The following is a 26591-nucleotide window of genomic DNA, read 5'->3' on the forward strand; positions in this document are numbered from 1 at the left end:
TAATGAAGCCTGTCTTTGTAGAATAAGAAAGACAAATGAACCATAATCAAGAAGGTATTAGCAACACATAATTCCTAGAAAGACTCACCCCAAACAGATTTTGCATCGGTGTTACATTTGAGATTTTCTCTTGAATCCTGCTATGTTTAGGTCTCAAGCTTAATGAGATGAAACAAGATAGAGACCTCATCTAGGTTAAAAAGCTAAAATCAACAAAATATTGAACAAGAAAATTAGAATATTGGGGGTACACCCAAACACCTCTAGGATTTCAAAGCTACAGATATAATGGACTCTGAGAAATAACATTTTGCATATCCTTGCTTCAGAGAATGTATAACAGGGAATAAGAACTATAAAGCATCTAAACCTAACCATTTTCCATACTATTGATAAATTGAATATATTGAGAACGAAATATAGCTACATAACAATTGATGGATATTTTGTTACATCATAAAGAAAAGACTAATAAAATCATATGCAAGAAGCTAAAAACTGTAGTGAACATTTATAAAAGGAACTAGATAAGTTAAATTTACAAAAAGTAAATTGATGAGAAATACAATTCAAAGAGCCAAAACCATGGGAACTAATCAGTGACTATGCAACTGTAGCAAGATTCTCTGCAAAAGCCAGGTTCCATTTTCACTATGATATGTAGGGTAACAATAATCCATCATTGAAATATTAAATAAACACTCCTAGATTTTTCCTCCTCTCTTCAAACTCTAAACCTGGGGTAGAACTCTCAATGAATAATGTGTAAATTAAGAAGCTAACCTCCAACAATGCACAAATTTAAACCATAGAAGTTCAGCTGGATGCATTAAGTGGGGGCTCAGGGGTCAGTTTTACTGTGGTGTGGTTGGAAAGAAAACCAATCTCGTCTGCCATTTGTCTAGCTTGAACTTCAAGTACTTTTTCCCTCGGGTCATGGACTTTCTTCACTACTCTCTATGTTTGACCTGTGCATAGTTCTTAAGTGTACCTGTACCATCAAAACCATTCTCCTTTGTTACATCAATTGAATCTTCCTTGGGTTCCTGAGGCTCTCCCTTACTCTCCAAATCCCTGTTCCTTTCTTCATTCTCCAGCACTAGATCTTTCTTTATTGCACCTTCTACCCCTTATGGTGCCATCTCTTCTGCCTTCTCATCCATTTTATTTATTTCTTCAGTTTTGGACCCATGTATTTTTTCTTTGTTTTCTATTTCCCTTTTGTCATCACTCTCTTCTTCTGCTTCCTTCTTCTTATCAAGATCATCTTCTCCCTTCCCTTCTTCTTCCTTTTTGTGATCATCATCTTCCCCTATTTCAGCCATATCTTCCGCATGATGGGTATCATGCGTTTCCTCTTCCTTACTAGCTTCTACTTGTGATTCTTGTTTCTCTGCATCTTCTGAATCTCCTTTTGATTTTCTGGATCTCTTTGGTTTTTTCTTCAATTCACTTTCTAGTGTTTTGACTAGTGATTCCTTTATTTTTTCACTTATCCTTGAAGATCTCCTTGTTGGTGTTACCTCACCTATGGTACAAAGAAAATGTCAAATTATATTTTCTAAAAGATACATGCCAATATCCTCACAAAAAGGGTATGGATTTCAAATAGCAAAAAAGACAAAGACATGTAAGAACATAAGTTCAGATCAGGAAAACCCAATAAAATAACAAACTTTACATGTGCTCCGAAGATAGTTCAGGTCAGGAAAAACCAATAAAATAACAAACTTTACCTGTGCTCCAATCAAATTCAAAGATAGACGACCCTCCTGGATTTTCCTTCAAGTACTGCTCTATTGCATTTTTTGTCTTCAATTCTTCACCTATTGGGGCGATAAAAACAACTTCATATTTTTTGGGTGTCCCATCCTTCTTTGGAATAAGCTGGAAAAAGAATTTCCAGAATTTCAACGCAATACAAGATATACCATTGAATATCTACAATTAGTTTAGAAATTTAGAAGAGTAACTCATATATGGATCCAAAACCTGTACTATGCACACTGCATCTACATTATAAAAATTCTTAAACAATTGAGCAATAAATAATATTTAGGACATGGATTTATTTGACAGCTAGTTAGGGCTTAATATTTTAAATTTTCCACTCAAAATTTCGATTTGCATTGTGACAGGAAGGCAATAACTTCCTTTGGGAATGACATAAAAGAAAATTTAAGTATTTGAGTCGGCAAAGCTTAGGGATGAAAGCTTAACATCATGTTCAAGCACTTGCGTTCTCATTGTAACTTGAGAGGCCCACATTAACACCTTATCTATTCACTATTTTCTCTATCACTCCTAAAGTTTGAAATTGATTTGGTGAAACATGGGGCTCAAAACCTCACTTCATGCTTATTAAGCACCCAGTGCCTATTTATTCAGCACCCACATTATCCTCTATGTTTGCACCTGCATTTCCAAGTGATGTCATTTATGTGAACACTCTTGACAATGCCACCAATCATTGTACAAGAGAAATGTGCGGGGTTAGCAGGAATACTCATCATGGATGGATACAACTGACACATAAGGAAATGAGATAGGTATAAGAGTATACACCACTGAGAAAAAAATCAGGTTATATGGTGGAATAAACCATTAACAATTGCATTCTATAGTTCATGTCGCATATAAGTGATGGTGGAAGCACAAAAATATCAAGGAAAATGTCTTGCAGTAAGCACACAAATATCACTTGTTGAAAATCAACTAAAAAAGGAGGCCTGATATCTAACTAAAGGTGGGCATTACACTATCTTATCCAGTACACTCTTCAACTAATGCTGAAACATCTGCAAGCTAGTTCTGCATTCCATATCCCATCAATACCCCTTTTGCCCCAAATAGCCTACCATTGGCATTAGTGGACTTCAAGGTTATGCTATCCCAAATATAAGGGGCACTAGTGGTCATGCCATCCTAGTAACCTTGGTTGTATTTGCAGGCCTTCATGGAACCATAATATGCTATTGATGGGGTTTGGGAAATCTCTCTGCAATCTTTAGACTTACAAGAAACATATGCTAAAGATGAGAATTTTTGGGTCTGAAAGTGGGAAGAGGCTTTGTGGTAGTAGATCAGATCTTAGGGTTGCAATTCAACCACAAAAGATCATTGCCTATGTTTGGAACCAGTAGAACTTGCTGAGGAGGGGTTCCCTAATCCAAATCGGATCCATAAACGATTGTCAAAGAACCCTGACTATATTTGGATGAAACAAATCCTTGAAGAATCCAAAACAGCAATCAGAAACACCCTGAACCAGTGGCCATGGCAGCCGATGTGGAACAACGAGGACCTCAGTCAAAGTGCGCTGACCGAGGTCCATGGAGACTGCACATGAGGTCGATGTAGCCCTTGGGAGCCTTGGAACAGGAAAAGGAGTTGATTTTCGATGCGCATCGCTGGGCAAACAGGGCCGAAATGGAGGGGCCTTAAGCCCTTGGTCATGTTGGGAGCAAAGGACTGTGGGCGGAGAAACGAAAAGCGCCAACGTACGAAGGTGGGACCCACGACCTGGAAACCGGTGGTTTTGATCGGGGTGCCCTTGAATGGTAAGAGGTTTTGGAGGAGAGCGGAGCGATCCCACTCAGTGATCGACACGTGGCAGCAGAGGTGAGGGAAAAATTGTCGTGATCGCGCTTTATCGGTCGAGCAAGTCAACCGCACTCGACGTGCGTATGACACCGGATCTTGAGTAGCCCAGATCGGACGGCTGAGATTATGCCTGATAGAAAGAAGCGGAATCGACAGGGAATTAAGCCATGATTTAAGGGGATTTGGAATCCGTTGACTACCACAGTGGAGAAAGAACGTATGCACGACATAACCAAAGAAACGAATCGACGAGGAGGCTGGCGCTGTTCCGATGGGGACACATGGCTACTTCCCGAGCGTTCATGCTGACACCGAACAGGGAACTCTAAGCACGTAGGCGGTAGGTGAATCGACGTAGGTGGGAGAGGAACCGAACAGGAATGGAGATCGAATGGCTAAAGCCATGAACAGAGACAGTCGAATAGAGATTGAGAGAGGAGGAATAGAGAAGAGTCCAAGCCACCAAGAGAGACAGTGAATAGTGAACCTGGAGAGGAGGACTGAGCACAGAGAGTAGTAAAGCCAAGCAGAGGAGACATAGGGCCGAGCTGACCACAGGCAACATCGAGCACCAGAGAGCTTGAAGATTCAAGCCTTACCATAGAGGAATCTATCTGGATTGAGCATCACAATTGGCTCTTTCCACTGTAGACCGAGGGTCACAAAGCTGGTAGGAAGGAAAAAAGTTTGTGAACTCCGAGTGGCTTGGGGAATCCAAGAACCACCCTGCCAAGCAAAATCAGCTTCAGGAGAACTCATATTGAGTCCCTGTATTGTATTTTCTCTGCTGAAAGACACAACAAAACAAGGCCACCACTAAAGCTGGACCGGAGACGTAGCCCTGGAGAATAGGGTGAAATCCTTATTAAAAACTGCTTGTGTCTTCATGTTGCTTACCGTATTTCTCTGTTGTCTTTCCATTTATTTTTTGTGTATTGGAAATCTGATCGATTCGTTGTTTCAATAACATAGAACACACACACCATCACATGAGTCTGTAATACCTTTTGTTTAATAAATCTTCAACTGAGGTCACTCATAGGGTGATTATTAGATCAAGTGGTATCAGAGCTTTAGGTTGTAAGCTTAGACAAGCTTGTCTTGGTTTAGCTGTGAATGATCACTAGATCAAAGCTCAAATTAGGAGAAGGAGAGTTGGTGGAAACTAATCCTGAAATTGGGAGAGTCTATTCTAGGAAGACAATGTCAGAAGAAGGTTCTATAGCGCCAGACCCTCAATTCATAGAAAGTTTCCCAGCTATAAAGTCTATGGTAGAAGAAATGTATAGGGACTTTAGAAAGCATAAGGGTGAAGATTCATTAGGCTCTAAGCAAGATAAATAAGAAGATGAATCTCATTCCCATGACCACTCCAAAGGAAAGGGGAAAGAAGAAAGCTTTCTCACACCTCCTAATAGCCCTGTGCATAATAAGAAAGCATCTTTGATTAAGTTAGATGTTAAATTTGATTTGCCTATATATGATGGAGAGCTAAATGCTGAAAAGTTGGATAATTGGATAAGACAAATTTATGTGTATTGCATTGTACAAAATATAGACTCAGACATGAGTAAGATTCAGCTAGCAAGCCTATGCCTAGGGGGCACTGCCTTGGTTTGGTGGGAAGGCAGAACCCAAGCTAATATGAGGAAGCATGGTAAGACCATCTCCGTCTAGAGTGAATTTGTTACTACAATCAAAAAGCAGTTCTATCCATTGGCCTACATGCAACAAGCCATGATGAGTTGGCAAACTCTTCGGCAGTTGAAAGGAAAAAGTGTGCAAGGGTATACTCAAGAGTTCAGAAAGAGAGCATTGACATTGGGTATCTCATTAGACTCACCAGAAACTATTTTGAAGTACATTGGTGGTCTACACAGCTACATGAGGCATACCATCCTCATGTTTAATCCCACTAGTATAGATGAGGTATATGTACAAGCTACTCATCTAGAAGCTAGAGGAAAGAATGGAAATCCAAAAGTTGGGGGACCATCCCAACCCACTATAAGCAAGAGCAAGGAGAAAAGAAAGCAGAAGTGGAAAGTAAGGAAGGCTAACACTGCACAGAAAGGCAAAGCTTCATGCACTCACTGTAAAAAGGAGGGGCATGATGATGAGCACTATTGGATTCTGCATCCAGAGCTGAGACCTAAGAAGTCCGAGGGCAAGAAGAAGACTGTTGCAGCTATTCAGAAAGATGTGGGGTCAGACTCGGGAGATGAAACAATCATTGCAGCCACAGGTATAAAAGGTAAGAATTCTGAAGCATCTACTAGTAATTTTGCTCAATCTGTTATTGATGAAGAACATGAGAGAAAAAGACATGAGCTTTTCCATATTCGAGTTGTTTCCAAAAATCAAAAGATTGATACTTTGTTTGATAGTGGATCACAAGTAAATCTGATTTCTAAAGAAATTGTAAAGAAATTGGGACTAGCAACTATACCTCATAAGAAGCCATACCCATTAGGATGGTTGAATGATAAAGCACAACTACACGTGACTAGACAGTGTAAACTCAAGTTTTCTTTTGGGTCAGCATTTGTAGATGAGGTTGAGTTAGATATAATTCCTTTGGATATCTGTGGAATTGTTTTAGGAAGTCCTTACTTGTATGATAGAAAGGCTATTTTCTATAGAGCCGAGAACAAGTATCTACTTGTTAAAGATGGAATCGAATACTTTGTAAGAGCTCATAAGCTCAAGAATAATTATACTCTCATAAACTCAGGACAGATGAAAGGAATGATAAACTCCTGCAAACAGTTCTTACTAATGGTTGTAAAGGAAAAGAAAACTGATAAAACCAATGAATTTGAGGGCAGTAATTCTGATCAACAAGCTGATATAAAAAAGATTGTTTTAGAGTATGATGTCTTGTTTCAAGAACCTTAAGGTATGCCACCCAAAAAGGGAATAGTACATGATATTATTTTGTAGCAAGATGTTCCTTTGCCTAACATTGGGATGTACAGGTTATCTGCTTTAGAGAATGCTGAAATCAAGAAGCAGGTGCAGGAGTTTCTCGAGAAAGGGTTCATCAGGCCTAGCACATCACCATGTGGGTCACCAATCATTTTGGTGAGAAAGAAAGATGGCTCATGGAGAATGTGCATTGATTATCGAGCACTGAATAAAATAACAATCAAAAATCGTTATCCCCTTCCTCGCATAGATGATCTTTTAGATCAACTGAAGGAAGCTGTTTATTTCACTAAGCTGGATTTGCACAGTGGATACCATCAGGTTAGAGTTGCAGAGCAAGATGCATGGAAGATTGCTTTCAAAACAAAGCAGGGATTGTATGAATGGTTGGTTATGCCTTTTGGCTTGACCAATGCCCCTGCTACTTTCATGAGATTAATGAATGATGTACTCAGACCTTTTCTTTATGATTTTGTTATTGTGTATCTGGATGACATTCTGATTTTTAGTAAAATGTGGGAAGAACATTTAAAGCATGCTAAGAAGACATTAGATGTTTTGAAAAAGAGAAAAACTTTATGTTAAACTCTCCAAATGTGAATTTGGCAAAACCTCTCTAAATTATTTGGGTCATATAGTAGGGGGAGATGAATTGAAAATAGATCCCTCTAAAGTGGCAGTCATTGTAAACTGGCCTAAACCCAAGTCTGCTACAGAAGTGAGAAGCTTCTTAGGAGCAGCACAGTATTGGAGGAAGTTCATTTCAAATTTTTCCTCAATTGCAGCTCCCTTACATGCTTTAATAGGATTGAACAAGGTGTTTCAGTGGTGAGGCAAATAGCAGAAATCCTTCAACACCTTGAAAGAAAAAATTAGTACAACACCTGTACTAGCACTTCCAGATCTACAAAGACCATTTGAGATCCAAACTGATGCCAGTGACTATGCCATGGGAGCAGTGTTGACACAGCATGGTAAACCCATATGTTATCATTCTGAGACTTTTAATCTTGCAGTACTCAACTATCCTACATATGATAAGGAATTGTATGCATTAGTTCAGAGTGTGAAAAAGTGGAAACATTACTTAATGGGCAAAGAAACAGTAATACATACTGATCATCAGCCACTTCAGTACCTACACTCCCAAACTAAGTTGCAACAGTCAAGAAATTACAGATGGATGGGTTTTCTACAACAGTTTCATTTAGTCATCAGATATAAAAATGGCATACATAACAAGGTTGCAGACATGTTATCTAGACCCATTATAAATGCATCTACCATACTTAAGCATAATTTTGTGCTGCATGAAAGCTACATAGAACATTATGCTCAGGATATGGACTTTAAAGATGTATATGCAACTTTGAGTCAAGGCAAAAGAGTAGAAGAATTGGACTATCATGTGAAGGACTGACTCTTATATCATTGTGGGAAACTTTGCATTCCACAAACTGAGAGAGCAAAGATGATTAGGGAAGCACACACTTCTCTAATATCATGCCACTTTGGGGTAAGTAAAAAAGTTTCACAGCTGCAAAGGTTCTACTATTGGCCAAGAATGAGTGAGACAGTTTCTAGATATGTAAAGGGGTGTGCTATGTGTGCTAAAAGCAAGCCCAACAACCGAAAACTAGGCTTATACACTCCCTTGCCAGTTCCTTCTCACACTTGGGAAAGCATTTCCATGGATTTCGTGGTAGGACTGCCTAAATCTAGGAAAGGTCATGATTATCTATATGTTGTTGTGGATAGGTTCAGCAAAATGTGTATTTTGATACCCTGTAATAAACAGATTATAGCTGAACAAACTACAAAATTATTCTTTGAACATGTATGGGTTCATTTTGGATTACCCACTTCTATTATATCTGATCGAGACACCCTATTTGTGGGAAATTTTTGGTCCAGTCTGTGGGAACTAATGGACATCAAATTAAAGAAAAGCACAACTTTTCATCCACAAACAGATGGACAGACAGAATTAGTTAACAGGACAGTGATCCAGTTACTAAGAGGATATTGCAGCAAACACCCTAAGCTTTCGGATGAACACTTGTGTTATGTGCAGCATGCTTACAATAGAGCCAAACACTCTTCTACCCAGAGATCTCATTTTGAGACCTGCTTTGGTTTCATACCAAGGTCTCCCTTGGATTTTGTCTTTGGTAAAGATACCATGGTTGATAGACACAATGATGTGGACAGGGCAACTAGGTTCATTGAATAGATCCAGGAGATCCACTAGGCGGTATAGGAACAGCTGGAAAAGAGCTAGGCCAAGTATAAGGCTAGGCATGATAAGCGTTGGATGGAGCATAGTTTTCAAGATGGAGACCAATTCTGGCTATATATCAGCAAGGATAGGATGCAAGGTGATGGTAAGAAGCTAAAACCTATCAGGTATGGACACTTCAGGATACGTGAGATGATTGGTGAAAGTGCTTTTTGCCTTGATCTGCCAGCTTACATGCACATCTACTCAGTCGTGAACGCAGATTTCTTGAGGTTGTATGAACCTTCAATGATTGAGGACCCTGAAGAGCAGAGTCAATTACCTTTTGTTGACAACCTGCTACTGGAATATCTTAATGAGTTGTAGGAAGATACAATGCTGGACAGGAAGGTAAGGATGACATGTAGTGAACAAGTGGAATACCTCAGGATTGGGCTTAAATGTTCAAAGCTAAGCAGTGCGAAGTGGATTAAGATTGGACAGGTGAGACAGTAGTTTCCTTACTTAGTCGATGCTTGAAGAAAACCAACTTTTCGTGGTCCAAAAGCTTTTCAGTAGGGAGGTCGTGATCCAAATCGGATCCATAAATGATTGTCAAAGAACCCTGAATGTATCGAGACGAAACAAATCCTTGAAGAATCCAAAACAGCAATCAGAAACACCTTGAACCAGTGGCCATGGCAGCTGACACGGAACGACGAGGACCTCGGTCAAAGCACGCTGACCGAGGCCCATGTAGACTGCGCAGGAGGTCTATGTAGCCCCTAGGAGCCCTGAAAATAGGGCCGAAATGGAGGGGCCTTAAGCCCTTGGTCACGTTGGGAGCCAGAGGACCATGGGTAGAGAAACGAAAAGCACCAACGTAAGAAGGTGGGACCCACGACCTGGAAACTGACGGTTTTGATCGGGGCACCCTTGAACAGTAAGAGGTTTTGGAGGAGAGCAGAGTGATCCCACTCAGCAATCGATGCGTGGCAGTGGAGGTGAGAGAAAAACCATCGTGATCGTGTGTTATCGGTCGAGCAAGTCAACCGCACTCGACGTGCGTATGACGTCAGATCTTGAGGAGCCCAGATCAGATGGCTGAGATTGCGCTCGATAGAAAGAAGTAGAATCAACAGGGAATTAAGCCATGATTTAAGGGGATTTGGAATCTGTTGACTGCCATGGTGGAGAAAGAACGTATCCATGACATAACCGAAGAAACGAATCGACGAGTAGGCTGTCGCTGTTCCGATGGGGATGCGTGGCTACTTCCCGAGCGTTCCATGCTGACACCGAACAGGGAACTCCAAGCACACAAGTGGTAGGCGAATCAATGTAGGCAGGAGAGGAACCAAACAGGCATGGAGATCGAATGACTAAAGCCATGAACAGAGAGAGTCAAATAGAGATGGAGAGAGGAGGAATAGAGAAGAGCCCAAGCGACCAAGAGGGACAGTGAACAGTGAACCTGGAGAGGAGGACTGAGTACAAAGAGTAGTAAATCCAAGCAGAGGAGATAGAGGGCCGAGCTGACCACAGGCAGCATCAAGCACCAGAGAGCTTGAATATTCAAGCCTTCCCATAGAGGAATCTATCCGGATTGAGCATCACAGTTGGCTCTTTCCACTGTAGAATGAGGATCACAGAGCTGGTAGGAAGGAAAAGAGTCTGTGAACTCCGAGTGGCTTGGGGAATCCAAGAACCACCCTGCCAAGAAAAATATGCTTCAGGAGATCTCATATTGAGTCCCTGTATTGTAATTTCTCTGTTGAAAGACACAATAAAACAAGGCCACCACTGAAGCTGGACCGGAGACGTAGCCCTGGAGAATAGGGTGAACTCCTTATTAAAAACTGCTTATGTCTTCATGTTGCTTACTATATTTCTCTGCTGTCTTTCCATTTATTTTCTATGTATTGGCAATCTGATCGATCCGTTGTTTCAATAACACAGAACACACACACCATCATATGAGTCTGTAATACCTTTTGTTTAATAAATCTTCAACTGAAGTCACTCATAGGGTGATTATCAGATCATTCCCACATTCACACTCATGAAGTAAAGAGCATCTCCCATGTCTATTGCACCAGAGGCTATTGACATTTCAAAGCCTAAAGTTCCAAGCCTCATGTGATGATAAGAAGTATTCTTGTATTGTTGAGACCTTGTTCTGATGGAGTCCACACGTAAAAGTGTTTCTATCACCTCATCTCTACTTGTCAATTGCTCATGGATCATCTTCATCTCTGTCTTCAGACTTATGTGTTCACCTCCATTTGCATGTTGTAGTAACAACATGCGATGTAGGATGAAAAGCACACAAACAAGCCATGTTTCGCCATTTTCATCTGCATATGAAAGAAAGAAAAATCAATGTCACCCAGAACATGAACCAATATTTCTTTGTATATGGGTACTCAATGGTATTATTTATAGTTTAGATTAATGTTAAAATAATAAATTACAGCTATTTGTAATGAATGGAAACACAATAGACACAGTAGGCATGGTGTTGAAAACAATATTTTCTTAATAATTGATACAGTGCATAAACAATCAATAAGGTGTTGCAAATGCAAAAGAAAATAGATATAGTTATTGTGTTCAATAGAAAGTTATTCTTAGTAATGCTCCAAATAGCTAACCAAAAGATGGCCATTTACAACACATCTACCTTATGCTGCCACATCCACCTATAGATAACATGTTGTTGGAATGGAAGTCCCATGCTCTATGTTGCACCAACATTTACCGTGTAAAATAGTTAAGCAATATGTAAAATATTAGGATACGACTACAAGATAACCTTGAGATAGTCAAACTTTGTGGATTAAAAAAATATTTAATTCATGGAAGGCAATAGAAAGTAATCAAAATTGTACATAATACACTTTCTAATATAATAATCATTATTGAAAAACATAAAATCAAATTGAAATTTAAGAAAATACACCAATACCAATAATGAAGAGTGATCTTCTCTTGACATGGCCAATAATAGACTTCTTGCAACTGTTTTAGAACCAAGGCACGATTTGATTATAGCCATCATTTCCTTATATGCTTCTATAATTTCTTTGAATATGCCCTTGATCAGTCCTAGATGCAACTCTAGAGAGGTCTAGATATAGCTTAGCAAACCCTTCAAATTTGGAAAAATGATAAATCTTACAAAAGGTGAGGATAAGGCTACAAACAATCTACCTTGGAGGTATTTTGAATATATATAGATTTCTTTCAGAAGAGCCTATAACAGAGGCTTAAATGACCATCGTATTATTCTATAAACCATAGAGATATAACACAATAATTTCCTCCAACTTCACTTAGAATAATCCCAAATTTTGTCCACAAAGATGCCATTAAAAATACTTAGGTCAAATACTACTGGGGTCTACCAAGAAGAGGGACCAAACAGGTCCCAGAATAGGCTTGAAATTAATACAAAAATTCCTCAGACAGGGGGCGTCTCAGAAAGGTTAATAAGGGCCTCAGGAAAGGGCTAGTCTGTGCCTTGAATGAGCCAAAAGGAAATGCAATATAGATACGAATTAGCCTCATAAAAAAAATCTTTTCATAATGACCTAAGATCCTTTCAAATTGATTCATAAGTGTTGTTATGAAACCAGCTCACAAAAAGATAGAAAAGATAGATGAACTCCTTATAAATAAGCCTCTTCGAGGGGGAAACCTCCTTTACATTACACAAATGAACAATTGTTAGATGATACAAATGACAAGGCCTCCTTTCTATGTATAGGAGTCTAAGGGGTCATAATATAATCAGAGTCGACATAACAATAATAATGTAAGGGCACAATAATAACAATATAGGGACTACATGGGCACAACAATATAATAAGGGGGTTGTACTAATAAAAATAAGGGGTTACACTAGTAGTATAGGGACCTAACATTCCCCTCTACTTCAAAAAGTGTTGTCCTCAATGCTTGAGTAGTTCTTGATGCTTCTATATAAATTCTTGTCCTCCCATGTGGAATCTTCATCGGGTAAGTTCTTCCACTTGATGAGATACTTTGAAATTGATCTATTTCATAGCTATCAATTTCTTGGTTCTTTGACTACTTCAGGTTCCAATATTATTTTTCCTTCCTTATCAAGTTCTCGAATACTATTTGAACTGGCATGTTCTGCAACTTTTGAATGAGTTCCCACTCCTTTGGGCATATGAATATCTATAAGGCCTATTGTTTGGAGGAACACTTCCTGGAATCAAATGAATAGCATGATCATGATCACGAATAGGTGGGAGGCCTTTGGGAGTCTCAAATACCTTGGAATGATTATCCAAAACATTTTGGAGATCTTGACAAATACATGATTTCGATGTGGGATCCTCTAGTGAACATAATTGTGCAATTACACCCCATTGTTCTTTATTTAGAAGCTTTGTCATGTTGTTAGAGTTGATTATATTTATAAGTTTCCCTTCGATACCCCTCAATTCAACTTCCTTTTCTTCCCAAAAAAATTTCAAGAAAAGTTCTTGAAAATTAAAAGCTATCGTATCCAAATATTGTAGCCATTGGACTCCTAGTAAAACATCAGCACCACCCATTGGAATGGAAAGAATTGGGCTATTCAATACATATTCTCCAATGGATAGCTTGATATTATGGCACTTTCCAGAGAAATTTATGGTTCCTCCACTTGCAACCATCACTTGACACTTTGGTGCTGGATATAGGAAGAAATTCAATTCCTTAGCTATCTTACAATGAATAAAATTATGGGTACTTCCTGAATCAATCAACACTATTACCTTTTTATTCTTGATATGTCCTTCTATCTTGATAGTTTGAGGAGTGGTAATTTCTTCCAATTCATTACAAGATATGGTCGGATTCATTACTTGATGCTCGATATGATATTTCGCTTCTTGAACATTTTTCTTCTTGATATGTCCTTCTATATTGATAGTTTGAGGAGTGGTAATTCCGGCCAATGCATGACAAGATATGGTTAGATTCATTTCTTCTTTCTTGATGTGATATTTCACTTCTTGAACCTTTTTCTTCTTGATATGTCCTTCTATCTTGAGAGCTTGAGGAGTGGTAATTCTTTCCAATTCTTTACAATATATTGTCAGATTCATTTCTTCTTTCTCTGGGGTGGGTTCTTGGTGTATATCCTATTCTTTTGATGTTTCTTGATCCTTTCCGTCCTCCTCTTCATAATCTATGTAAAATAATTTCTTCTCAACACACTTATGACCTTTAGCGTATTTGTTATCACAATTGTAACAAAGCCATTTTTCTCTTTTTTCTTCCAATTTTTGTGGTGTAAACCTTGTAGGTTGTGGAAGGCTAGGAGAAAAAACACTTCCATAATTATAGTTGTGAGTGGTGGGATTCCTTGTTTCCATAATTTTAGTTTCAATTTTTCTTGCCAACTTGAATGCCTTCTCCAATGAATCAGGTTCCAAAAGATGAACCTCGTGTTGAATGTTATCATTTAAAATCCCTATGAATACATCAACCATTTTCTTCTCTGGAATATCATTTACCCTTATAGTCAATTTTTGGAAGTCCTCAATGTGCTCTATCATTGAACCCTTTTGTTTGAGATTTATCAATTGGCTAAAGAAGGTGTTTCTCTTTGTATCCTCATAATGTGCTATCATTTCCTCCGTGAAAATTGACCACGTGACAAGTGGTTTACAAGAACAAAGCCCTTTATACCATAAAAAATGATTCGGTTCTAAATAATTAGATGCAATGCGTACCTTTTGTAACAATGGTACACCATGTAGATCAAAATACTTCTCCATTTGTAGTATCCAATTTATTCAATGCTTGCCGTCAAACTTCCTCATCTCGCTTTTTCTTGATTTTAGGAGCTCGATATTGAAATGAATGTAAATCTATAATTTCAGATCTTCTAATTCTGAAATCGTGACCTGCAGTAGCCCTCTGCATCCTCCTTCCAATGCCACCAATCTGATCGAAATTGGATTCTCCAAGAAAGATTTATGCACAATCTCCCAAGATGACCTAATTATATACCTTTTTAGAAGAGCGAACTTCAATGAAGTGCTATACCTTCAGATCTGAAAAATATATATAGGAAACTACAGTCCATCCTCCTTCTGCAACTTCTTATGAAATTTCATTATAATGCTCAGAGAGATAGTTATGATGCTTTTCCCCAGGTCACATGTTTTGGATGTAATTCGGGTGTCTTCCAAAACCCTAATTTCCTTAGATCATATATCCACAAATGTAGCGAGACAAGATTTGAAATTTGGACTCGAGGTTCAGATAATTTTTTTTTCAAATGGTTTTTTTTTTTAACTTTTGAAACTTCGTATCAACAAAGTTATAGCGACAATTCCAAGATAACCTGTTTTAGATGAAATGCTGGAGCTTGCAAAAACCCTAACTTCCTCAGATCATATCTCTGAAAATGTAGCAAGACAAGATCGGAAATTCGGACCTAAGGTTCACCGAGATTTTGCCTCAAATGGGTTTTTATTTAGCTTTTGAAACATTGCAAAAAAATATTTATAGTGAACATTCCATGATGACCTGTTTAGAGCAGTGAAACCCTAGAATCCAAAGCTCTGATACCAAATGTTATGAAACCAGCTCACAAAAAGATAGAAAATATAGATGAACGCCTTAGAAATAAGCCTCTTCGAAGGGGCAACCTCCTTTACATTACACAAATGAGCAATTGTTAGATGATACAAATGACAAGACCTCCTTTCTATATATAGGAGTCTAAGGGGTCATAATATAATTAGAGTCGACATAACAGTAATAATGTAAGGGCACAATAATAACAATAGAGGGCTTCTATGGGGCACAATAATAATAATATGGGGAATATATTGGCACAACAATATAATAAGGGGGTTGTACTAATAAAAGTAAGGGGTTACACTAGTATTATAGGGACCTAACAAGTGCCCAGTAACAAGGGTATGAACTACATGATATTCAAATTGATTCAGAAGTGCCCTTTCAGAGTGCTTATGTAGTTAATATCATTTATTGCAATAATTCAAGATTCTAAAATCTTACCAGCCATCTTGAAGATTATAGGATAATGGAGATACCAATAAGAAAAAAAATTGGGAACTAGCTATACATCACTTCCCATTGACAACCTGCCTCGCTCAACAACGCATATTTTTTTTCTTCTAGTTGTGTTCCCGGGAGAGATCATATGTATATTATGTATGAAATTTTGTGAAAGGTGGCCACCAAGTGGCCTTATCTTCCTTTTCAGAGATGATATGTCATGTTATAATCACTTTTCTATGTATTTTCCTTTTCCAAACCATGCAATAGAAACTTATGCATTCTTTATTTGGAAAAATAAAATCAATTAAAATTTTCATACCATTCACCGTATCAAAATCTTATCAATCCAAAAGTTGCAAAAAATCAAATACCATTCACCTTAAAATAGCCTTTGGATCATACGTACACATTGCAAAGCCCATCAAACACATATATATCAATGTAGGAAAAAATAAGAAAGCAAAGTGCCATCACCCAAACAATCTACCAGAAGCACATATCTCAATAAAGTTGCAAAAAAATTAAAAAACAAACTAGCATCACAGGTCCAAAATCCTTTACAGATAGTAATTAATGTTAATGTCGTTTAGTGAAAGAACTGAAAGGAAATGCCCAAAATATGATTGAGGACACAATTGACAATAATAACCAAGTGCAATTTAACTGTTGTAGACCCCATGCATATGGCTAAAACATAAATACTTCCAAAAAGACTCTTATGGAACATTTGAACTATAGACTCTGATTTATATGTCCAATTTAAAAAATAGGAAAGCCAACTACCACATAAACCTTCAAAATAAAATGCACTTCATGTGCTAGACGTTGCTTTGGTGTAAATCTGTTGACTTGAGTGAGTAGAAACCATCCCGACCGAAGCTTGTGCCATCAGATCAAGGATATCCTTTCTAGAAAGCAAACAATTAATCTAAAAATTCAAGGAAATTGTTAACATTAGTGAGAAGAACCATATACTTATCCACAAAACATATTCATGAAAAAGGAACCACCTCTTCTTGTTTTTCATGATTAAATGGACCAACTTCAGATGGACCAAATTAATGTTTGAATGAAACACAACTACAAAAGGATGAATGGCTAGTGAAAGAAACTTACACCAAAAAGTAGGTAGCAGAAAAAGGTTGAGTTATCTTGAACATTCACCATTTGAACTATTAACTAGACCTAAAACCAAAAAGTACAAAATTAACATCAAATTCATACAAACAAATCAACATAAATACAACCAATAATTATTTATAAATGATCCAACATATGGAAATACATAAGGAAAGAGAAAGTAGAATGTTCTGAAAATATACCTTGTTCAATTTTTCACAAAATTTGAAAAAACTTTGTAATCACACTCTTCTAATTTGTATGTATCATTCCTAGCATTGTATGATAAGTTTGTGATTGCTATAACAGATTCAAGTTGTAGAAAACCATGATCTGTAAAATCATACTTATACATGCATTTCCCCTTTATTCTACTATACCAACATAATTGAAGCTCGATGCCTTCTAATCTATCCAAAAGGTCAATGTCATTATGGTAATCGAACACCCTACTACCATCCTTCTTCCTTATTCTTTGAACCCTTCCAATGAACTAGGTTCCACAAGAAACATCTTGTTTTGTACTTCGAGGAACACCTTTTATTGCAATATGTTTAGTGGGGGGAATTGAGTTGCTTTCAAACAACACCCCACAATCTGATCCAATTCCAAAGCCAATTGAAACACCCTTTTGTGAAGCCTTCCCATCTCACCTAAAGTAAACCCCATTTCTCACTTTTGTCAACCTATCTTTGGATAATGTCAGATTTCCATTCAACTGAATAACCAAACATGCTTTAAACATATCCTTACCATCAAGATCCACCTTGGCTTTATAATTTTTCTTCCATTTTCATCAGTTAAGTCTAAAATTTCATCTAACTCATGTCTCCACTCACTTTCCATTTCTTGCAATTCACTTTCATTGTGTACCAATGATGATAAAGATTGGAATATAGAGTTGGATCAACTCGGTGGAGAAGCATCAACTACTTCATCCACAATTTTGAATGTTAAATAATTTTGATCGGTTGTCCATGGTTTAACCCACCAAGAATATTGAGTGTAATTTTCTGGTTGCATTCCAAGAGTTGATAAAATGTCTTGTGCATCCTTCATTCCAATCTTAAGGGATTCTACAATTTTAGTGTCTATGGATATTGAATCATATTGAAAAAATATGTCAATGTTTTGTATTGTTCTTGGTGCAATCTATTCCAAATGCTTTCTTGCTTCTTGTGATATTTATTAAAATGAAGCCCATGGGGATTTGATTCTTCTTTAGCAACTCTATTAAGGGTTCCAATAGCATGAAGCAAGTCAGTGAAATCATAGGCCCTCTCCACTCCAACCATCCAACCAACTTTACTAAAGAAGTTCTCACATACATCTGACCCAGTCAGGTGCAAAACACATCGAAATTTAGAGTAATGATCTTGAAACAATCTCATCAACAAAAATGAAAAATGGCAATAAATTTTCACATCTTCATATGCTTCTTTGCTGATGAAATTTATGTTGACATTAGTATGAGATTGTTTCTGTACCCAACATAACCATAATGTGAAGAAATGATGAACTCATGAAGCATTTTGCACCCTTTCCCAAAGGCTCAAACTATGAGATATAAAGATGTCAATGTAGTCAGCAACAATCATTAGATAAGTCTCTACAGCTACTGTCCTCTCTAACTTTCCACTTGGTGTACTTCTCAACTCTTTCAAACACCTCTGAACATGCCTTGAAGCAATGTGTTGTGTGAATCCCCAATTTTGTCAATCCATCCTCCCTATATCATCACCCTTAAGCTTGTGATCATCCACTTTAAAAGTGTGATAAACCATTCTGACATGACCAAAACTTATGTAATCATTTCCGAAAACCAATTCTCGTCGACTGCTAAACAAAGGAATCACTAGATTTTTGTCATTGTGGATGTAATTTTGGTCATGCAATCTTGTTACATTGCAACCATTGTACAACCTGGTTAGCCTCCACCCTTCCCAAGGAATTTGATATTGAAGACTTGATGTTGAAGAATAATGCTTCAACATAAGTTGTCTTCTCCAGCTATCCCCATTCGAGGAATGACCAACAATAGGTCCCAAATTATTTTCCACTTGTTTATTCCACATAGATTCTACCTTTTCCCATTGTTGATAAACAAAATTTTCATTGGACCTGTCACACGGAATGAGTCGATCTTGCAGACAAGATAGACCTTCCTAGAATCTAAAGAAGACCTAATGACAAGCAAACCAACTAGACACTATCTTTCTCTAAATATGCTTTTAAAAACAATGGCAAACAAGTGTTTTTGGGGCCTACCTTGGGTCCTTCGCAAGTTTGTGGATGCCCTCGCTCCTTTGATCCAAATGCTCCTTTTCGCGAATCTGCAAACACGAACAAGGCAAACAAATTAAATAACACCTGAAAAACCAATTGCATAAAACATATTTAACATGAAAGTCAAGGAGTCCATGAAACAAATAACATAAGATACTTGTTGAGAAAAATGAGTTTGATTGTATTAATTCAAAAGAAGAAGAACTTTACAACCTTTGCCTTGACGCTGTACAAGCTCCTCCCAGGGTCCAACAAGATGTCTCCTCTACTTTGACAAGTTTCACTCACTCTCCAATGGAACCAAGAGGTATGTGATCTCTCCTCTCAAGCTCAACCAAAGAGTCTTAATTTCACCAGCATTTACCCTCAAAACCTTTAGCTTCTAACCTCCTTAGTCCTCACCCCAATGCCTGTATTTATAGTGCAATGGAGGGAAGTTACTAGGTCCTCCTTCAAAGGGATAAAGCCCTCCTTCAAAGGGATAGCTCCTTTAGTCAAGGGATTAGCTCCTTCTCTTTTGGGATGCATGAACCACCTCAGAGCGAACCATCCATGTCAAAATTCCTTCTAGAATCCTCTAGAATTAACCCAAAGTGAGTTTTTTAAGATAAACTTTGCACCTTTTAACTTTCACAGGGGTACGCACCCACCCCTTTACTGACAGAGCGTGCAGATACGCAGTTGACACGAACAAAGGGTTCGGACCCGCAGGTGACAGTAGGAGAAAGTGCAGAACCAGAGCTTTTAATGATTTTCAATGTCTTTCTCTCATTTTCAAAGCTTGACTTAAAGAGCTGAGCTTTGAGACTTGCTTAGGAGGACAATATAAGTTATGATGGACCCATATTGACTACAGATAGTCATGGTGATGATATTTTTGTGTAACAGATTGCCCCCTAAAGTGCGAAGTCTATAGTAGATGAGGATTTCATTTATCATATAGGAAGAGTGAAGTACTTTATCATTTCGAGGATCATCTTGTGGAGAGCCCAGTCGAAACCTGTAAAAACATTCAATGCAAGATATATATATGAGATCATATCATCGCTGAGGTAGGCATTCCCATACTCAGATCAAAACTAACTAGAAAACTATCTACTGCTCTGATATAGGAATGATCTTGTAAGACATCACAAGTACAGACTCATGTGAACACAGTATGGACGCAGCCATCTGTTTATGAATAGTCCACAATATAATGAATACAAAATTCCTCGCAGCCTGGATCGTGGAAACTAGATCCAGGGTCTTCATTTCCACTTCCGGAAATAGTACGATTCTATCCATGCGAATAAATGTGTTGAAGTCGAACATGGTAGAAACCACTTGATTACCAGTCAATGATGTAAACTGTTAACAAGTGTGAGAGAAACCACCAGTGATGTCAATGGCTCTCAAAGCACCCAGTACAATCCATGAGATGTGAATAGATGTGTCGATGTCGAACATATCACGGAATCCTTTGATCGAAAGTCAATGATGTAAATTGTCGTCAAAGGCGAGAAACCTGCCATTGAGGCATGCAGATCCCAAGGTACTGATGATTCCTAGATCATCTTTCTAGATAATGAGCTGAAGTCGATAGAAAGCGATCCGTTGCAGGCAAGCCCACAACACGAAATCATAGATCAAGTTGAAGAAATTTAGTTGCAAGGACTGACTCAGGGATGGTCAATATGGATGACAGATATTTTGCAGATGAATGGCTTATTAGCAGTGATCTCTTGAACACATAACGACACAACAGATGGTTTGGTGACAAATGACCCAAAGTTAATACCCAGAAACCGGCTGAAGACTTTCAATGTGGTTTGATCAACTGTTAGGCAAAGGATTTCCCAGCCCAGGTGAATGAAAGTGTCGTGTTCAAGAGTGGTTACAAAGTATGACAAACAGGCTCATTTTTCTCTCTTTTCCCCCACCATTTCTGGCAAGTACCTCTTTATTTTTGACAAGCTTGAGGAGGATAACATTTGCTTGATTATAAGCTCATCCTTCGGATGAGTCCAACTTAGTTTAAATTCGAACCCTAAGAAGGAGTGGTTCGTTCCTGTTTGTAATTGAACAGGTCCTTTACTGTGAAATTTTAACGAGTCCAGTATAGGAGAAACTCGGCGTTTTTCAATTTTAGAGAGTCTGAAAAAACTTAAGAAGACTCCAGGGTTGACCTTTTTCGTAAATTTGTGTCTCCCAAGCTCGAAAAAGTATAAAATAATACTTGAGAGAACCGCTTGATCTTTACGACCAAGGAGTACTTTCATAATTAGTGTCTCTGATCTGAAAAGTAAAAAGCGATCAACGACACGTCGTTTTATGACCAATATCGAATTTGAAACGACAAAAATCCGGCAATCTTTTCGTGTTTTTACGGTCAGAAAAGGGCTGTAAGAGGACCGTCTTTTAATTCCGTTTTAACGAGTTTAAAAGAAAAACTCGGCAATCTTTTCATATTTTAGGAGTCAGAAAAGGGCTTAAAGATGACTCTACATGTTTTTCCGTCGAAAATGATAGATTTCACCTGAATAATCCGTTATTCTGCACAAAAAACACAAACATTACTCATACCTGTTTGAAATGGATAAAAATGTCGCAAAAATACCTTTTCAAAGTGAAACATAAACAAATTTGCAATTTATTTACTCAAAAAACTTATAAAAAGGGCCTTTGTCAATTCATTTTTACCGTTTGAGTTTGGGTGAGAAAATAGTGCTTTTGTTCAGAAAACTTCCCGTGAAGATTGCGGAAAATCCAACCGTCGGAATCGAACGCCGTCTTCTCCAGGTAATCCACATCATCCTACTCTTCATTTTTAACCATTTCATTTCTTGTTTTAGTCATTCATTTCATTTTTTGGAGGGTTTTTAGGCTAAAATTCCGCGCGCGGGGGCCCGCAGGTGTAACACTGGTAACCCGCGGGCCCCGACTTTTTCTCCATTGGGAAAAAGCCAGGGGCCCGCACCTTCCATGTAGACAAAGCGCGTACCCACGCACTGTGTCTAACCTGGAGGGTGCGTACCCCGCGCGAGGGTTTTTAACCCAAAAATTCTCAAAAACCGACCAAACAAAATGATTTCTAGCAATTTGATTTGTCTTTTTACTTGATGCAGAGAGTACATCATGCTAGATTGGCGTGAAAGAGAGCATGAGGACGTGGATGCTGCCGCATGGAATCATCAACCTTCGCTTGATGCTTTGAGGGCGTGCGGTTTGTACAAATTCTGGACCATTCCTGGCATGAGGGCTCAGGTGGATTTCTTACAGTGGCTGGTTAACAGATGGAGCATACAGGACCAGTGCTTCTTCATTGGTGGCCACCAGCTCGAGATCGAGCCAGCAGACATATATTTCTTGACTGGTTTGCCTAAGAGAGGCGAAGACTTGACTCTTTCCGGGACTAGGCCGGGTGGCCAGTCCGTCGATAGCCTCCGGCTAGAGTACTGCAACAACCAGGCTAGAGACAAAGGGATAGACATAAAGACCATATCCCGTCCTGAACTCATGGTGATTGCGTTTACTGTCACCAGACTTTGCGAAGCTGCCGCATTACATATTGCCACCAGATCCCAGATGCCTATGGCAGTTGATTGCTCTCGAGGCACCATCTTCAACTGGTGCGATGCTGTGTTGGCCAATCTGAAAGGCCAACTTACCAGGGCCAAAGAAGGACGACTAAAAACCTTTGGTTATGGGGCTTTCGTCGTGAGTTTTGGCCTGGAGAGGGTTCCCATGTTGATCCCGCAGCACCTTACTATTGGAGCTGGGCTTCCTCGAGAGCCCAAACTGATGCGATGGGTCGCAATTATGGCCCATCATCCGGAGGAGGGGACAGAGGTTGTTCGATTCAAACCTGAGTATTTCCAATGGCTGGAAAACCAGGTTTTTTCTATCCAGGACTTCCCTTACGCTGGGGTAGATTTTCATGGTGACCTAGACATGGCTCTTCCACCAGGAGAGCAGTGGGATGACTCATGTAAAATCCTTTTCAACATTTTTCCTATTGTAATTTTTTTATTTTTCCATCGTCTCAAAACTGATAGTAAAAATATAAAATGCAGATGTGGGTCAATAGCGACCAGCCGCTCTCCGGCCTTTTGAGAGGAAACAACCAGTTGCACCCTTGCCAGCCCCACAGGATGAATCAACAGAGGTTTTGGCCGAGTTGGAGGGTCATTTAGAGCGTTTGACAGGAGATATTCCCGAGACCACTATAGATGACATTCCTCGTCGACTTCAACGCTATGTGATTGGGGTCCCAGGACCTTTTAGGAGGTTCCTTTGCAAGGTGGCCCGGGCAGTGGTTTCTTATAGAGATCATCACCAGTGATAGGATGATCGCCTATTGTGGGCACATGTGACATTTTGTTTTTTGTACTTATCATTTTTGCCGATCATAAGGTGTTTTTCAACCTATGATCGAGGACGATGTATTTTTTGACACACTCCTATATATATATCACTATTACCGGCTTATCTTGTAAATCATGTTATGGAATGGTTTTAAATTTACATGTATGATTATTGCAAATGTCTACTTAACATTCGAGAAGCAATTGCATCTGCTAATGTATTTAAAGATCTTGGAATATGCTGATATTCAATATAATCAAACTCACGTTCCAAGAGACGCACTCTCAAAAACAATCTCAGTAACACTGGATTTCTAATGGCATATACTCTATTAAGCTGTAATACAACGAGTTCAGAATCTAACCTCACTATCAAACTCCGAATCCCAAATGAAATAGATTCAGATAATAACTCAATCACTGCGCTATACTCTGCAATGTTGTTTGTTGTTTGACCGAGGCTTACCCCATGCATAGAAACTAACTCGTCAGAGGGCGAATAGATAACCCAAGCTGCGGAAGAGATGTTCTGTGTATTACGACAAGCACCATCAGCAAATCCAATGTATGTTTGGAGAGGCATCGACATCTGCAATATCAAGAGTAAAACCAAGATAAGCAGGAATAATGACGAAAAACACTCTCTAAGCTAAGCACACTTTTTAAACTAAAACACACCAGCTAGAAAGAAAAACTAACCTAGCTAAAAAATCTCCATACCCATCATTTAAGCATAATACCTCTTCAGGTAAAGACCATTTCTGGGTTTACCTAAAGAGTCCCCGTCAAAGTCTACCAATTCATAGGCCCCTTTTGCTAGCTTTCACTTAACAATATAGGGACCATGCCACATAGGAACGAATTTCCCAGCGCCTAATTTATCATTAGCTTGATCATATAATAACACTAGGTCTCCTTCCGAAAAATTTCGAGGGGTCACATTTCGATCATACTGAGCTTTCATACGTTTTGCGTGAGTCTCGATTGCCAATGCAGCATCACGTCGATTCTCATCTAATTGAGCTAAGTATAACAAATGCTTTTCCTCTTCGGAAGTAGCTGGAAGTAACTCGATGGCCATTTGCAGTGACGGGATTTCGCATTCAATGGGTAACATAGCTTCCAAACCATAGACTAGTTGGAAAGGAGTGAACCCTGTTGATGTTTTCACTGAGGTTCGATACGCCCAAAGCGCTGAAAATAGCATGTTGTGCCAATTCGACCGATGAATACCAATGATTCGCCGGATCATGATAACTAAAACTTTGTTGATGGATTCAACCAAACCGTTAGCTTGTGGATAATAAGGAGTTGAACTATCATGACGTAAACCAAGCTGGCCTGTAAGTTCGGTCATCATAACGTTTCGAAAATGACACCCATGATCAGTGATTATCACTTGTGGGACACCAAACCTAGCAATTATGTGATTGAACACGAAAATTGCAGCTGTTTTGCCATCTGCCTCAAATGTAGGCATCGCCTCGGCCCACTTGGTAAAATAATCTACCGCAAGGATGATATACGCATGCCCCCCGGCCGAGTGAGGGTTACATGTAATAAAATTGATACCCCATTTGGAAAAAGGACCAACGGCAATTATAGGGTGGAGAGGAGCAAGTGGAGCATGCATCTTTCGATCAAACACTTGGCAGTTGTGGCATTTTCGGACCGCGGTAATACAATCTTTAAACAAGGACGGCCAGAAGTAGCCAGCGCGCAATATCTTTTGGGCTGTGGCATACCCAGACATATGACCACCACACGCTCCAGAGTGACAGTCATTTAGAACCCTTTCAGCTTCCTCATGAGTTAAGCAGCGTCGAAAAACAGAGTCCGCCCCACGGCGATAAAGAGTATCTCCAATAATCCTATATTGTTGGGACTGGAATCGTATTTTCCGATGTTCCGACCTTGAAATTTCTGGCCGAAAGGATTGGGTCTGGAGATAAACGATGATATCCCCATACCACGGATCTAAAGTGCTGATGAGAAACAAGGATTCGTCCGCAATGGGCTCCTCCGCCACAGTTTCTGTGTCAGCACGCGGGAAGTCACACATTAACTCTGCAAAGACTAAAGATTTCTTAGACTTAGATTTCTCAAATTCCAAGTCGAACTCTTGCAGGATAACAATCCATTTAGAGTACTTGCCCCCTAGCAATTGCTTGGTCAAAATGTAGATCATAGGGTTGCAATCCGAAATTACTGTAGTCTTACGAAGTAAAATGTAGTGACGAAAACGCTGGACAGCTTGAACAGCTGCCAATGCCAATTTCTCCACATGTGAGTATTTTAGCTCAGTGGGATTTAAAGTGCGACTAAGGTAATATATCACATGTTCACTTCCGAATTCATCTTCCTGGACTAACACCATTCCAATGGTGGAATGCGAAGCTGCGAGGTATAAGAAGTAGTCCTGGTTGTAGTTGGGAGGATGCAACAACGGTGCATGGGTCAACACGTGTTTGAGTGCATCAAAAGATTTCTGAGCTATCTCATCCCAATAGAATGAAGTATTCTATTTCAACAACCGGGTAAAACCCTTAGTGACCTCGGCGTAGTTAGGAATGAATCGTCGTAAAAAGTTTGCTTTCCCCTGCAAACTTTGGAGTTGGCGAAGACTCGAAGGAGGAGGCAAATTGATGATAGCTTCAACCTTCGAGGGATCGTCGCGAATGCCGGCTTTCGAAACTACAAGCCCCAGCAATCGACCCGTTTCTATACAGAAAACACATTTGTGTGGGTTCAACCGAATCCGATAATGCCTACACCTCATAAAGATTGCTCGTAAATGGACAAGGTGATCAGCTCGATGTAATGAATGAGCAGGCAAGTCATCGAGATAAGGTTGCACAATGTGCTTGATGTCATGAAACGCATAAGACATCGCCCTTTGAAAAGTTGCTCCAGCATTCTTGAGCCCAAAAGGTAATTTGCAATAAGAAAATGTCCCCCATGGACAAATGAAAGCCGTTTTTGGTTGATCGGCAGGTAGAATATTGATTTGATTGTATCCGGAAAAACCGTCC

The 26591-nt window shown here is 39.1% G+C and overlaps 1 pseudogene; it reads right to left on the reverse strand.

Annotated features, from left to right (window-relative positions):
* Nucleotides 1-816: 816 nt before the first annotated feature.
* The window catches only part of LOC149219533 (uncharacterized), an 89406-nt pseudogene continuing 63631 nt past the window's right edge, over nucleotides 817-26591 (reverse strand).

Source organism: Pinus tabuliformis, chromosome Q (genome assembly GCF_031772625.1).
Source record: "Pinus tabuliformis cultivar Carrire ecotype Pingquan chromosome Q, CPIR1, whole genome shotgun sequence".
Lineage (NCBI taxonomy): Eukaryota > Viridiplantae > Streptophyta > Pinopsida > Pinales > Pinaceae > Pinus > Pinus tabuliformis.